Source organism: Salvelinus fontinalis, chromosome 13 (genome assembly GCF_029448725.1).
Source record: "Salvelinus fontinalis isolate EN_2023a chromosome 13, ASM2944872v1, whole genome shotgun sequence".
In the NCBI taxonomy this organism is placed as follows: domain Eukaryota; kingdom Metazoa; phylum Chordata; class Actinopteri; order Salmoniformes; family Salmonidae; genus Salvelinus; species Salvelinus fontinalis.
The window spans coordinates 8251953-8269190 of record NC_074677.1 but is presented as its reverse complement, the minus strand read 5'-3'; positions in this window follow the sequence as shown (position 1 = coordinate 8269190).

Here is a 17238-nt window from a genome sequence, read left to right as displayed (position 1 = left end):
AGGAACTAATGGGGATCCATAATAAACCCCAGGAAGAGTAGCTGCTGCCTTGGCAGGAACTAATGGGGATCCATAATAAACCCCAGGAAGAGTAGCTGCTGCCTTGGCAACAGGAACTAATGGGGATCCATAATAAACCCCAGGAAGAGTAGCTGCTGCCTTGGCAGGAACTAATGGGGATCCATAATAAACCCCAGGAAGAGTAGCTGCTGCCTTGGCAGGAACTAATGGGGATCCATAATAAACCCCAGGAAGAGTAGCTGCTGCCTTGGCAACAGGAACTAATGGGGATCCATAATAAACCCTAGGAAGAGTAGCTGCTGCCTTGGCAGGAACTAATGGGGATCCATAATAAACCCCAGGAAGAGTAGCTGCTGCCTTGGCAGGAACTAATGGGGATCCATAATAAACCCCAGGAAGAGTAGCTGCTGCCTTGGCAGGAACTAATGGGGATCCATAATAAACCCCAGGAAGAGTAGCTGCTGCCTTGGCAGGAACTAATGGGGATCCATAATAAACCCCAGGAAGAGTAGCTGCTGCCTTGGCAGGAACTAATGGGGATCCATAATAAACCCCAGGAAGAGTAGCTGCTGCCTTGGCAGGAACTAATGGGGATCCATAATAAACCCCAGGAAGAGTAGCTGCTGCCTTGGCAGGAACTAATGGGGATCCATAATAAACCCCAGGAAGAGTAGCTGCTGCCTTGGCAGGAACTAATGGGGATCCATAATAAACCCCAGGAAGAGCAGCTGCTGCCTTGACAGTACTAAACCCATTTGTATGTATAGTGAGTATGTTATCGTGTGTGTGTGTGTGTGTGTGTGTGTGTGTGTGTGTGTGTGTGTGTGTGTGTGTGTGTGTGTGTGTGTGTGTGTGTGTGTGTGTGTGTGTGTGTGTGTGTGTGTGTTACATGATAATCTTCAGAAGAATATACTTTATGTTCTCTTCACATCTCTGTCATGTAAGATCGGTGATGTCACAGTGACACATAAACCTAAATAATTTATTAGAATTAACTGCAGAACAAAAGTACTCAGGTACACTAGAAAACTTGCCCAGAGACAACAGCTAGTCATTACAATCTCTCTCTCTATTGGTTTGATCAATAAATAAACATTTTAACAAAAAATAATCTACCTTAACTGTCTTCCCGAGCGTTGCTGAATGTAGGACGAGGTAGAGGCAGTGTTACCTTCCCTTTGCAGGGGAACAAGCAAAGACAGGTCGTATGACCAACCCACAATCAACACAGTAGGAAGCAGGCAGTAGGAAGCTCTCTCGTCCATTTATATGCAGATGATACAGTCTTATACTCAGCTGGCCCCCTCCAGGGTTTTGTGTTAAATGCTCAACAACAAAGCTTTCTTAGTGTCCAACAAGCTTTCTCTGCCCTTAACCTTGTTCACAACACCTCAAAGGTCATGTGGTTTGGTAAGAAGAATGCCCCTCTCCCCACCGGTGTGATTACTACCTCTGAGGGTTTAGAGTTTTAGGTAGTCACCTTATACAAGTACTTGGGAGTATGGCTAGACGGTATACTGTCCTTCTCTCAGCACATATCAACGCTGCAGGCTGAAGATAAATCTAGAATTGGTTTCCTCTATCGTAATCGCTCCTCTTTCACCCCAGCTGCCAAACTAACCCTGATTCAGATGACCATCCTACCCAAGTTAGATTATGGAGACATAATTTATAGATCGGCAGGTAAGGGTGCTCTCGAGCGGCTAGATGTTCTTTACCATTCGGCCATCAGATTTGCCACCAATGCTCCTTATAGTTCACATCACTGCACTCTATACTCCTCTGTAAACTGTTCATCTCTGTATACCCGTCGCAAGACCCACTGGTTGGTGCTTATTTATAAAACCCTCTTAGGCCTCACTCCCCCCTGAGATATCTACTGCAGTCCTCATCCTCCACATACAACACCCGTTCTGCCGTTCTGCCAGTTTAACAGTCAGACAGACTGTTAAAGGTCCCCAAAGCACACACATCCCTGGGTCGCTCCTCTTTTCAGTTCGCTGCAGCTAGCGACTGGAACGAGCTGCAACAAAACACTCAAACTGGACAGTTTAATCTCCATCTCTTCATTCAAAGACTCAATCATGGACACTCTTACTGACAGTTGTGGCTGCTTTGTGTGATGTATTGTTGTCTCTACTTCTTGCCCTTTGTGCTGTTGACTTTGTCCAATAATGTTTGTACAATGTTTTTGTGCTGCTACCATGTTGTTGTCATGTTGTGTTGCTACCATGTTGTGCTGCTACCATGTTGTTGTCATGTTGTGTTGCTACCATGTTGCTACCATGTTGTTGTCATGTTGTGTTGCTACCATGTTGTGTTGCTACCATGTTGCTACCATGTTGTTGTCATGTTGTGTTGCTACCATGTTGTGTTGCTACCATGTTGCTACCATGTTGTTGTCATGTTGTGTTGCTACCATGTTGTGCTGCTACCATGTTGTTGTCATGTTGTGTTGCTACCATGTTGCTACCATGTTGTTGTCATGTTGTGTTGCTACCATGTTGTGTTGCTACCATGTTGCTACCATGTTGTTGTCATGTTGTGTTGCTACCATGTTGTTGTCATGTTGTGTTGCTACCATGTTGCTACCATGTTGTTGTCATGTTGTGTTGCTACCATGTTGTTGTCATGTTGTGTTGCTACCATGTTGCTACCATGTTGTTGTCATGTTGTGCTGCTACCATGTTGTGTTGCTACCATGTTGTGTTGCTACCATGTTGCTACCATGTTGTTGTCATGTTGTGTTGCTACCATGTTGTGTTGCTACCATGTTGCTACCATGTTGTTGTCATGTTGTGTTGCTACCATGTTGTGTTGCTACCATGTTGCTACCATGTTGTTGTCATGTTGTGTTGCTACCATGTTGTGTTGCTACCATGTTGTGTTGCTACCATGTTGCTACCATGTTGTTGTCATGTTGTGTTGCTACCATGTTGTTGTCATGTTGTGTTGCTACCATGTTGCTACCATGTTGTTGTCATGTTGTGCTGCTACCATGTTGTGTTGCTACCATGTTGTGTTGCTACCATGTTGCTACCATGTTGTTGTCATGTTGTGTTGCTACCATGTTGTGTTGCTACCATGTTGCTACCATGTTGTTGTCATGTTGTGTTGCTACCATGTTGTGTTGCTACCATGTTGTTGTCATGTTGTGTTGCTACCATGCTATGTTGTCATGTGTTGCTGCCTTGTTATGTTGTTGTCTTAGGTGTCTCTTTATGTTGTGTCTCTGTGTCTCTTTCTCTCTCTCGATCTCTCTCTGTGTCTCTGTCTCTCTGTCTCTCTGTCTTTTTCTCTGTATCTCTCTCTCTCTCTCTCTCTCTCTCTCTCTCTCTCTGTGTCTCTCTCTCTGTATCTCTCTCTGTCTCTCTCTCTGTATCTCTCTCTCTGTATCTCTCTCTGTATCTCTCTCTCTGTATCTCTCTCTCTGTATCTCTCTCTGTATCTCTCTCTGTCTCTCTGTAATCTACACAGAGAATGCAGTTGGATCAAAAGAGAAAAAGCTCTCATCCTTACTTCCATATTCCCTTCTATCCCCTCTCCCTCCCCTCTCTCTGACTCATACTGAAATCCCAGCGTGCCTCCCCCCTCCCCTATCCTCCAACATCCTCCCCCCACACTCTCATTTGTGTTTTCTCTCCCTTTGATTTCCAAGCTGACTGGAATGCAATGAGTAGAGGGAGAGAGAGAGACAGGGAGATTGAGAGAGACAGGGAGATTGAGAGAGACAAAGAGAGTGAGAGAGAGAGACAGCGAGAGAGAGAGAGAGAGGCAGCGAGAGAGAGAGAGACAGCGAGAGAGAGAGAGAGAGAGAGAGAGAGAGAGAGAGACAGTGAGAGAGAGAGAGACAGCGAGAGAGAGAGAGACAGCGAGAGAGAGAGACAGCGAGAGAGAGAGACAGTGAGAGAGAGAGAGAGAGAGAGAGAGAGAGAGAGAGAGAGAGAGAGAGACAGTGAGAGAGAGAGAGACCGTGAGAGAGAGAGAGAGAGACAGCGAGAGAGAGAGAGAGAGAGAGAGAGAGAGAGAGAGAGAGAGAGAGAGAGAGAGACAGCGAGAGAGAGAGAGAGAGAGAGAGACAGTGAGAGAGAGAGAGACAGCGAGAGAGAGAGAGACAGTGAGAGAGAGAGAGACAGTGAGAGAGAGAGAGACAGCGAGAGAGAGAGAGGTAGTGAGATTGAAAGAAGAGAAAGTGAAAGAGAGATGGAGAGACAGTGTGATGGAGAAAGAGAGGTAGTGAGATGGAAAGGAGAGAAAGTGAAAGAGAGATGGAGAGACAGTGTGATGGAGAAAGAGGAGAGACTGCCTGATGTGCATGTAATGAGGACTCTGCAGAAAGAGAGCACAGGAAAAGGGAGGGAGGTCTGAAACCAGTGGGTGTTGATTGGTGAAACCCCTCTCTCGCCCCCCCAGCACATCTCTCCCTATACTGTTTAATGGGCACGCCTACACTGTCGTGTACACACACACCCACCCACCCACACACCCACCCACCCACACACCCACCCACCCACACTCCCTCCCTCCCTCCCTCACACCCACACTCCCATCCGAACCCACACACACTCCCACTCACCCACACACTCCCACACACTCCCACCCACCCACACACTCCAGACAGACAGACAGACAGACAGACAGACAGACAGACAGACTTTATTGAGGACTCATCTCTTCAGTAGGTCCTATGATTGACTGTAGTCTGGCCCAGGAGTGTGAACGGAAAGGCACTGAAGCAAAGAACCCCCCTTGCTGTCTCTGCCTGGCCGGTTCCCCTCTCTCCACTGGGATTCTCTGCCTCTAACCCTATTACAGGGGCTGAGTCACTGGCTTACTGGCGCTCTTCCATGCCGTCCCTAGGAGGGATGCGATACTTGAGTGGGTTGAGTCACTGACGTGATCTTCCTGTCTGGGTTGGCGTTCCCCTTGGTTTGTGCTGTGGTGGAGATCTTTGTTGGCTATATTCGGCCTTGTCTCAGGATTGTAAGTTGGTGGTTGAAGTTATCCCTCTAGTGGTGTGGGGGCTGTGCTTTGGCAAAGTGGGTGGGGTTATATCATGCCTGTTTGACCCTGTCCGGGGGTATCGTCGAATAGGGCCACAGTGTCTCCCGACCCCTCCCTTCTCAGCCTCCAGTATTTATGCTGCAGTAGTTTATGTGTCGGGGGTCTAGGGTCAGTCTGCTATAACTGGAGTATTTCTCCTGTCTTATCTGGTGTCCTGTGTGAATTTAAGTATGCTCTCTCCAATTCTCTCTCTCTTTTTCTTTCTTTCTTTCTCTCTCTCGGAGGACCTGAGCCCTAGGTCCATGCTTCAGGACTATCTGGCCTGATGACTCCTTGCTGTCCCCAGTCCACCTGGTCGTGCTGCTGCTCCAGTTTCAACTGTTCTGCCTGCGGCTATGGAACCCTGACCTGTTCACCGGACATGCTACCTGTCCCAGACCTGCTGTTTTCAACTCTCTAGAGACCGCAGGAGCAGTAGAGATACTCTGACTGATCGGCTATGAAAAGCCAACTGACATTTACTCCTGAGGTGCTGACCTGTTGCACCCTCTACAACCACTGTGCTTATTATTATTAGACCCTGCTGGTCATCTATGAACATTTGAACATCTTGGCCATGTTCTGTTATAATCTCCACCCGGCACAGTCAGAAGAGGACTGGCCACCCCTCATAGCCTGGTTCCTCTCTAGGTTTCTTCCTAGGTTCTGGCCTTTCTAGGGAGTTTTTTCTAGCCACCGTGCTTCTACACCTGCATTGCTTACTGTTTGGGGTTTTAGGCTGGGTTTCTGTACAGCACTTTGAGATATCAGCTGATGTAAGAAGGGCTTTATAAATACATTTGATTACCACACTAAACCAACAAGCTCTCACAGTCTCACGTCAGAATTAGACGTTTATCCATGTTTTCGCAAACATCAAATTTTGAAGTTGTTCCGAATTTTCAATTTTTCTAAGTGTTTAAAGGTTAAGTTTAGGCAGTAACTTTGAATGGTTAAGGTACTTTAAGGGTTAAGGTTTGGGATAAAGGCTTAAAACAAAACAAATTTTAAAAACTTGAAACTTTCGCTGGATTTAAACATGCAATCTTCAAACTTCAACGTTTAACCTTTAACCTTCGGAACCAGAGGCAGATGCCCATCCGCCATCCCTGTCCGCAACACTCAAGCAAAACCGACACCTACTTGAAGGTAACAGCGCTCACTGTTGTCCCTAGTGGCCGCTTTCCATGTCATCTCCCGACGTCCTCAGACAATGGATGTACATCAAATACTGCCTTGTATCACAGTTGACCCGCCTGTATTAAACAGCGGAGGATCAACAGTTGAGTCACACACAAGAAGTTTCTCAACTCGTCAAAAATGCAGCGCTATCTGGTCTAGTACACCGTGGCAAACTATTTGATTCGTGATTACTGATCAAAACCTTTGAAAAACCTTGACAAAGTACAGGCTCAGTGAGCACAGCCTTGCCATTGAGAAGGGTAGACACAGGAAAACCTGGCTCCCTGTAGAGGAAAGGCTGTGCAACCACTGCACCACAGCAGAACCTGAGACGGAGCTGCATTTCCTGACGAAATGTCCAAAAAACATAAATCAATTAGAGATGGTCATTTCTCCAAATATGAAACCCTTTCAAAAGACCTCACTGATAAGAATAGACTACCTGTCTGGTCAAATCAAATGGCATTGATCACATACACATGGTTAGCAGATGTTATTGGTCACATACACATGGTTAGCAGATGTTATTGGTCACATACACATGGTTAGCAGATGTTATTGGTCACGTACACATGGTTAGCAGATGTTATTGGTCACATACACATGGTTAGCAGATGTTATTGGTCACATGGTTAGCAGATGTTGTTGGTCACATACACATGGTTAGCAGATGTTATTGGTCACATACACATGGTTAGCAGATGTTAATGCGAGTGTAGCGAAATGCTTCTAGATCAGACAGTGCAGCAATATCTAACAGGTAATATCTAACAGGTAATATCTAACAGGTAATATCTAACAGGTAATATCTAACAGGCAATATCTAACAGGCAATATCTAACAGGTAATATCTGACAATTCCACAACAAAACCTAATACACACATAATAGTGAAGGAATGGGATGAGAATATATAAGTATAAAATATATGGATGAGCAGTGACAGAGTAGCTAAGATGCAATAGATAGTAAAGAATAGACAGTGTAGGATACAGTACACAGTATATATACATAGGAGATGGTTAATGTGAGATATGTAAACATTCTTAAAGTGACATTATTAAAGTGACTAGTGATACATTTATTAAAGTGGCCAATGATTTCTAGTCTGTAGGTAGGCAGCCGCCTCTTTGTGCTAGCGGTGGCTGTTTAACAATCTGATGGCCTTGAGATTGAAGCTGCTTTTCAATCTGTCTCAGCTTTGATGCAGCTGTACTGACCTCACCTTCTGGATGGTAGTGGGGTGAACAGGTAGTGGCTCGGGTGGTTATTGTCCTTGATGATCTTTTTGGCCTTCCTGTGACATCGGGTGGTGTAGGTGTCCTGGAGGGCAGGTAGTTTGCCCCCGGTGATGCGTTGTGCAGACCGCACCACCCTTTGGAGAGCCCTGCGGTTGTCACCACACTGTCTGTGTGCGTGGACCATTTCAGTTTGTCGGTCATATGTACACCGAGGAACTTAAAACTTTCCACCTTCTCTACTCCGGTCGATGTCGACAGGGGACTGCTCCCTCTGCTGTTTCCTGAAGTCCAACGATCATCTCTTTTTGTTTTGCTGACATTGAAGTGTGAGGTTATTTTCCTGACACCACACTCCGAGGGCCCTCACCTCCTCCCTGTAGGCCGTCTCGTCGTTGTTGGTAATCAAGCCTACCACTCTAGTGTCGTCTGCAAACTTGATGATTGAGTTGGAAGCGTGCATGACCACGCAGTCGTGAGTGAACAGGGAGTACAGGAGGGGTCTGAGTGTTGAGGATCAGCGGAGTGGAGATGTTGTTTCCTACCTTCAACATCTGGGGGCGGCCCGTCAGGAAGTCCAGGACCCAGTTGCACAGGGTGGAGTTGAGTTTGGAAGGTACTATGATATTTAATGCTGCGCTGTAGTCAATGAACAGCATTCTTACATAGGTATTCCTCTTGTCCAGATGGGTTAGGGCAGTGTGCAGTGTGATGGTGAGTGCATCACCTGTGGACCTATTAGTGCGGTAAGCAAATTGAAGTGGGTCAAGGGTAACAGGTAAGGTGGAGGTGATATGATCCTTGACTAGTCTCTCAAACCACTTCATGATGACAGAAGTGAGTGCTACGGGGCGGTAGTCATTTAGCTCAGTTACCTTCGCCTTCTTGGGAACAGGAACACTGGTGGCCATCTTGAAGCATGTGGGAACAGCAGACTGGGATAAGGATTGATTGAATATGTCCGTAAACACACCAGCCAGCTGGTCTGCGCATGCTCTGAGGACGCGGCTGGGGATGCTGTCTGGGCCGGCAGCCTCGCGAGGGTTAACAGGTTTAAATGTTTTACTCACATAGGAGAGTCCACAGGATTTGGTAGCGGGCCGTGTCAGTGGCACTGTATTGTCCTCAAAGCCTTGCGGAAAGAATAGCTACACTGTTTGTATTCGGTCATGTTTCCGGTCACCTTGCCCTGATTAAAAGCAGTGGTTTGCGCTTTCAGTTTTGCCCGAAATGCTGCCATCAATCCACAGTTTCCGGTTAGGGAAAGTTTTAATCGTTGCTGTGGGTACAACATGCACAGCGTATACGTCAATGTTATTGTCTGAAGCTACCTGGAACATCTCCCAGTCCACGTGATCGAAGCAATCTTGAAGCGTGGAATCCGATTGGTCAGACCAGCGTTGGATAGACCAAAGCATGGACACTTCCTGATTTAGTTTCTACCTATAGGATGGGAGCAACAAGATGGAGTCATGGTCGGATTTGCCAAATGGAGGGCGGCAGAGGGCCTTGTACACATCGCAGAAGTTAGAGTAGCAATGGTCGAGGGTGTTACTCGCTCATGTACTGCAATCAGTATGCTGATAGAATTTAGGTTGCCTTGTTCTCAGATTAGCTTTGTTAAAATCCCCAGCTACAATAAAGGCAGCCTCAGGATAAATTGTTTCCAGTTTGCATAAAATCCAGTGAAGTTCCTTGATGGCTGTCTTGGTATCCGCTTGCGGGGGGGATATACACGACTGTGATGCTAACTGAGGAGAGTTCTCTTGGGAGATAATACGGTCGGCATTTGATTGTGAGGAATTCTAGGTCAGGTGACCAAAAGGACTTTAGTTCTTGTATGTTGTTACAATTACACCGTGAGTCGTTAATCATGAAACATACACCCCCGACCTTCTTCTTACCAGAGAGATGTTTGTTCCTGTCGGCGCGATGCACTGAAAATCCCGTTGGCTGTACGGACTCCGACAGCATGTCCCCAGCTAGCCATGTTTCCGTGAAGCAGAGTATGTTACAATCCAGGATATTTCTTTGGAAAGCAACTCTTGCCCTGATTTCGTCGACTTTGTTAACTAGGGACTGGACATTAGTGAGTAATATACTGGGAAGCGGTGGGTGGTGTGTGCACTCATCCAAAGCCTCACTAGGAGACGCTCCGGCATCCTCTCCTCCGGCGGCGTTGTTTTGGGTCGGCCTCTGGAATCAGTTCAAATGCCCTGGGAGGTGCAGACAAAGGATCCACTTTGGGAAAGTCGTCTCTTTGTATTGCTGGTTGTGCTGGTAAGTTGGCGTCTCTGTTATATCCAATAGTTCTTCCCGGCTGTATGAAATAACACAACGTTTTCTGGGCTAACAATGTAAGAAATTATACATTAAAAAAAAATATATATTTCAGAGTTTCCTAAGGACTTGAAGCGAAGCTGCCATCTCTATTGGCGCCAGAGAGCTGTGGGTAGTAAGCCCACTACATTGCTGCTTGCCATGAAATGAGGGACAGTGTCTGACAGACCAACCAACCTGCACATGTCCTCTACGTCATTGTTATTGTCCATTCTATGGTCATTTTTACCATCGATTATTGTTGTTACTGATTGTCCTGTTGACAATATTGATTATTATTATTATTTAAATTATGTTAATATTGTAAATTAATAACTTAATACGCTTTGGCAGTATGTACATTGTTACATCATGCCAATAAAGCAATATGAATTGAATTGAAATTTAGAGAGAAAGAGAGAGAGATGAGGAGAGAGAGAGAAGGAGAGAGAGAAGGAGAGAAAGAGAGAGAGATGAGGAGAGAGAGAGAGAGAAGGAAAGAAAGAGAGATGAGGAGAGATAGTGAGAGAGAGAGATGAGGAGAGAGAGAGAGAGAGAGAGAGAGAGAGAGAAATGAGGAGAGAGAGTGAGACAGAGAGAGCGAGTGAGTGAGAGAGATGAGGGGGCAGTGGAAACCACCCTGGTGTTAAGAATTCACCTGCAAAAAAACTCCCTCTTCTTTCTCATCTGTATTCTCTTATCTGTATTCAGTCTCTCCTCTTTCCCTCACTCTTTCTCTCTCTCCTCATCTCTCTCTCTCTCCTCATCTCTCTTTCTCTCCTTCTCTCTCTCTCTCTCCTCATCTCTCTCTCCCTCTCTTGTGCTCTGCCTCCTCCCAATCTCCTCTCATTCTGCATTGCTCTACCTGCACCAAAGCCCTGCACTGACCATCAGAACCCTGCAGACACAGACACACCCTTCACTTCCGGCTCCCTCTCATAGACACTATTCCCCTGCAGAAACGACACATTCTCCACAACAGCACTGAGTCACAGCATATTCATAATCAACACTGTGTTGTACCACAACTAAATCCATGTATAACCCCGATATTAATGCTAAAATGTGCGAACGTTTGTCAATTGAGATGAATTAAAACGATAATAAAAGCAATGTATTGATATTCTTTGTTATAATAGATAAGAAGTTCCGTTAATAAGAATAAAATCAATCGTGAAACCGTCGTTTTTATTCTATATATCAGGTCTAACCAGTCTTCTCATTTTGTCTTCTCCCTCTCCTCTTTTTGTCTTCTCCCTCTCCTCTCTTTGTCTTCTCCCTCTCCTCTTTTTGTCTTCTCCCTCTCCTCATTTTGTCTTCTCCCTCTTCTCATTTTGTCTTCTCCCTCTTCTCATTTTGTCTTCTCCCTCTCCTCTTTTTGTCTTCTCCCTCTCCTCTTTTTGTCTACTCCCTCTCCTCTTTTTGTCTACTCCCTCTCCTCTTTTTGTCTTCTCCCTCTTCTCTTTTTGTCTTCTCCCTCTCCTCTTTTTGTCTTCTCCCTCTCCTCATTTTGTCTTCTCCCTCTCCTCATTTTGTCTTCTCCCTCTCCTCTTTTTGTCTTCTCCCTCTCCTCTTTTTGTCTTCTCCCTCTCCTCTTTTTGTCTTCTCCCTCTCCTCTTTTTGTCTTCTCCCTCTCCTCTTTTTGTCTTCTCCCTCTCCTCTTTTTGTCTTCTCCCTCTCCTCTTTTTGTCTTCTCCCTCTCCTCTTTTTGTCTTCTCCCTCTTCTCTTTTTGTCTTCTCCCTCTCCTCTTTTTGTCTTCTCCCTCTCCTCTTTTTGTCTTCTCCCTCTCCTCTTTTTGTCTTCTCCCTCTCCTCTTTTTGTCTTCTCCCTCTCCTCTTTGTGTCTTCTCCCTCTCCTCTTTTTGTCTTCCCCTCTCCTCTTTTTGTCTTCTCCCTCTTCTCTTTTTGTCTTCTCCCTCTTCTCTTTTTGTCTTCTCCCTCTCCTCTTTTTGTCTTCTCCCTCTCCTCTTTTTGTCTTCTCCCTCTCCTCTTTTTGTCTTCTCCCTCTCCTCTTTTTGTCCTCTCTGTCTCTCGGTGTGACCGTGCTTCCCAAGAAGAAGAAGAAGGAGGAGAGGGGAAAAGCAAAGAACAAGAATTTCTTTGATTTTGGTATTTGATTGGCGGTGCTGAAACTAAGAAGAAGAGACCCTTTTAAAAATGCTGTATGCTGATATTTACCAGGTAAAAATACAACGATGCCAAACACCTACTGACTACCATCTGATAGACAACCAGGTCCTTCTTCCAAGTAGGTCCCAGAGAGTAGCCATCTGCACTATTTCTCAGTCAATAAATACCAGGCAAATACCAGCTGGACTTTATAAATAAAGTGTTGCCTCAATTAAAGTGTCTTCTACTGTGTCTACATGATGTACAGTTCATATGTCAGGTTACAGAGTTAACTGTCTACATGATGTACAGTTCATATGTCAGGTTACAGAGTTCACTGTCTACATGATGTACAGTTCATATGTCAGGTTACAGAGTTCACTGTCTACATGATGTACAGTTCATATGTCAGGTTACAGAGTTCACTGTCTACATGATGTACAGTTCATATGTCAGGTTACAGAGTTCCCTGTCTACATGATGTACAGTTCATATGTCAGGTTACAGAGTTCACTGTCTACATGATGTACAGTTCATATGTCAGGTTACAGAGTTCACTGTCTACATGATGTACAGTTCATATGTCAGGTTACAGAGTTCACTGTCTACATGATGTACAGTTCATATGTCAGGTTACAGAGTTCACTGTCTACATGATGTACAGTTCATATGTCAGGTTACAGAGTTCACTGTCTACATGATGTACAGTTCATATGTCAGGTTACAGAGTTCACTGTCTACATGATGTACAGTTCATATGTCAGGTTACAGAGTTCACTGTCTACATGATGTACAGTTCATATGTCAGGTTACAGAGTTCACTGTCTACATGATGTACAGTTCATATGTCAGGTTACAGAGTTCACTGTCTACATGATGTACAGTTCATATGTCAGGTTACAGAGTTCACTGTCTACATGATGTACAGTTCATATGTCAGGTTACAGAGTTCACTGTCTACATGATGTACAGTTCATATGTCAGGTTACAGAGTTCACTGTCTACATGATGTACAGTTCATATGTCAGGTTACAGAGTTCACTGTCTACATGATGTACAGTTCATATGTCAGGTTACAGAGTTCACTGTCTACATGATGTACAGTTCATATGTCAGGTTACAGAGTTCACTGTCTACATGATGTACAGTAAGCCATTAGTAAATACTGTCTACATCTGCTCTCCATGTCAAACATCAAACTATTCTGGAACCTGTCTGTTATAGACCACCCTCTGTTCCTGCCGGTGCTCTGATTGGTCCTTACACTTCCTCGGGTCTGTTATAGACCACCCTCTGTTCCTGCCTGTGCTCTGATTGGTCCTTACACTTCCTCGGGTCTGTTATAGACCACCCTCTGTTCCTGCCTGTGCTCTGATTGGTCCTTACACTTCCTCGGTTCGGTTATAGACCACCCTCTGTTCCTGCCGGTGCTCTGATTGGTCCTTACACTTCCTCGGTTCGGTTATAGACCACCCTCTGTTCCTGCCGGTGCTCTGATTGGTCCTTACACTTCCTCGGTTCGGTTATAGACCACCCTCTGTTCCTGCCGGTGCTCTGATTGGTCCTTACACTTCCTCGGTTCGGTTATAGACCACCCTCTGTTCCTGCCGGTGCTCTGATTGGTCCTTACACTTCCTCGGTTCGGTTATAGACCACCCTCTGTTCCTGCCGGTGCTCTGATTGGTCCTTACACTTCCTCCGGTCTGTTATAGACCACCCTCTGTCTCCTTCCTGTGCTCTGATTGGTCCTTACACTTCCTCGGGTCTGTTATAGACCACCCCCTGTCTCCTGCCGGTGCTCCGATTGGTCCTTACACTTCCTCAGGTCTGTTATAGACCACCCTCTGTTCCTGCCTGTGCTCTGATTGGTCCTTACACTTCCTCGGTTCGGTTATAGACCACCCTCTGTTCCTGCCGGTGCTCTGATTGGTCCTTACACTTCCTCAGGTCTGTTATAGACCACCCCCTGTCTCCTGCCGGTACTCTGATTGGTCCTTACACCTCCTCAGGTCTGTTATAGACCACCCCCTGTCTCCTGCCGGTACTCTGATTGGTCCTTACACCTCCTCAGGTCTGTTATAGACCACCCTCTGTCTCCTGCCGGTGCTCTGATTGGTCAGAGTCACATCATCTCCTCTACCAATAGGCAAGTCCCTCCTCTACCTCAGTTAACTCCTCATCATCTCCTCTACCAATAGGCAAGTCCCTCCTCTACCTCAGCTCCCTCCTCATCATCTCCTCTGGTAGATGTATCACACGGGTCATTCCAAAGCCATTTATTTGTGTGTGTGTGTGTGTGTGTGTGTGTGTGTGTGTGTGTGTGTGTGTGTGTGTGTGTGTGTGTGTGTGTGTGTGTGTGTGTGTGTGTGTGTGTGTGTGTGTGTGTGTGTGTGTGTGTGTGTGTGTGTGTGTGTGTGTGTGAGATAGTAAGGCACTGGTCTTTAATTCCGTAGTGAATCGGTGTTGCTAGGGAAATGAGGATGTTTACTCTACTGTCAAGTAGAGCAGACTGCTGCTATGGTTACAACACCTCATCTCTCTGCACTGTTTCTGCTACTGTGTCCCCCCCATGTGCTCTCTCTCTACTATCTGTCCCTCTCTCTATACCTCCCTGCCTCTATACCTCCCTCCCTCTATACCTCTCACCCTCTATACCTCCCTCCCTCCCTCTCTCTCTACTATCTGTCCCTCTCGCTACCACCCGCCCTCCCTCTATCCCTCCATCTCTCTCTATACCTCCCTCCCTCTCTACTATCTGCCCCTCTCTCTACCTCCCTCTCTCTCTCTCTATTATCTGTCCCTCTCTCTCTACTATCTGTCCCTCTCTCTGTACTATCTGTCCCTCTCTATACCTCCCTCTCTCTCTACTATCTGTCCCTCTCTCTACCTCCCTCTCTCTCTACTATCTGTCCCTCTCTCTACCTCCCTCTCTCTCTACTATCTGTCCCTCTCTCTACTATCTGTCCCTCTCTATACCTCCCTCTCTCTCTACTATCTGTCCCTCTCTCTACCTCCCTCTCTCTCTACTATCTGTCCCTCTCTCTACTATCTGTCCCTCTCTCTACCTCCCTCTCTCTCTACTATCTGTCCCTCTCTATATATACCTCCCTCTCTTTCTCTCTCCCTCCCTCTCTCTCTCTATACCTCCCTCCCTCTGTACCTCCCTCCCTCTGTATACCGCTCTCTCTCTCTATACCTCCCACCCTCCTTCTCTCTCTATACCGCCCTCTTTTCTATACCTCCCTCTCTCTATACCTCCCTCTCTTTCTCTCTATACCTCTTTCTCTCTATACCTCCCTCGCTTTCTCTATACCTCCCTCTCTCTATGCCTCACTCCCTCCCTCCTTCTTTCTATACCTCCCACTCTCTCTCTATACCTCTTTCTCGCTATACCTCCCTCTCTATACCCCTCTCTCTCTATACCTCCCTCTCTATACCTCTCTCTCTCCCTCCCTCCCTCTCTCTATACCTCCCCACCTCTCTCTCCTCCCTCTCTCTCTATACCTCCCTCCCTCTCCCCTCTCTCTATATACCTCTCCCTCTATTCCTCCCTCCACCTCTCTATACATCTCTCTCTCGCTCTCTCTATACCTCCCTCTGTCTATACCTCTCGCTCTCTCTATACCTCCCTCTCTCTAGCTCTATACTTCCCTCCCTCTATCTTGCCGTCATGCTCTCTTCGCTGTATGTTTCCCTCTCTATCACTCCTATTCGGTCTGTTTCAGATAGGAAATACAAAGAGAGTGTTAAACAGAAAGAAATACATAATGATAGAGAGATTGAGAGGGTGGTAAACAACCAAAGGGGGCTGGTGGGAGGAACTATAGGAGAACAGGCTCATTTGTGATTGGCTGGAATGGAATAAATGGAATGGTATCCAACATATAGAAACCACATGATTGACTCTGCTCCATTCCAGACATTACATTGAGCCCATCCTCCTATAGCTCCTCCCACCAGCCTCCTCTGCAAACAACACACACACTGCTAGCTATCAATTTGGTTGGACACATTCTAAATATTCATATTTAAGTTCCTGTAGTTGTGTGATTGTCTTTCGTCCAGAGATCGCAATGGGAGAAGAGGATGCTGGCAGCTGCAGTGTGTTTGAGCATTGCCAGCCAGGACTTAATCATATCCAATCGATACTGACACCTGCTGGTCAATGTCTGTAATTGCATATTAAAGATGAAAAAGGGCCATAAGCTAAATATGCCATTCTGCGCACGCACTCGCTCACTCTAGCATTGCCAACAAAGCCATTACAGAAGTGTGTGTGTTTTGTTTGTTATTGTTGTATGCCCATATTTACTCCCTGTCTTTTCCTGTGTCATCCTTAACACACTGCATGACTCATTGGATGACTCACAGGCCCCCTTCCCTCTCCGTTCACACATCTTTGTAATATCTCCCTGGGCAGACAGAGAGAGAGAGAAATAGAAAGAAGAGAGAGAGAGAGAGGCAGAGACAGAGAGACAGAGAGAGAGAGGCAGAAAGAGAGAGAGAGAGGCAGAGACAGAGAGAGAGAGGCAGATAGAGAGAGAGAGGCAGAGACAGAGACAGAGAGAGAGAGAGAGGCAGAAAGAGAGAGAGAGAGGCAGACAGAGAGAGAGAGAGAAAGAGAGAGAGAGGCAGAGACAGAGAGGCAGAAAGAGAGAGAGAGAGGCAGAGACACAGAGAGAGAGAGAGAGAGAGAGAGAGAGAGAGAGAGAGAGGGGCAGAAAGAGAGCGAGAGAGAAAGAGAGAAAGAGAAGAAAGAGAGAGAGAGGCAGAGAGAACCAAAGAAGGGTGAGTAACAGAGAGGAGTAACAAGAGAAGGAGGTTAAAGAGATGGAGATGGCCTCTCGAGTAGTGCAGTGGTCTAAGGCACTGCATCACAGTGCTAGCTGTGCCACTACAGATCCTGGTTCAAATCCAGGCTGTGTCGCAGCCAGCCGCGACCGGGAGACCCATGGGGCGGCGCACAATTGACCCAGCGTTGTCCGGGTTAGTGGTTTGGCCGGCAGGGATGTTGTTGTCCCATCGTGCTCTAGCGAATCCTGTGGCAGGCCAGGGTGCAGTGCACGTTGACATGGTCGCCAGGTGTACGGTGTTTCCTCCGACACATTGGTGCGGCTGGCTTCCGGGTAAAGCGGGCATTGTGTCAGGAAGCAGTGTGGCTTGGCTGGGTTGTGTCTAGGAAGATGCACGTCTCTCCCGTGTCCGTATGGGAGTTGCAGCGATGGGACAATACTAACTACAATTTGGATACCGCAAAATTGTGGAGAAAAGGGGTAGAAAAATGTAAAAGATGGAGAGAAAGCAAGGAAGAGAGCGCTGAGAGAAAA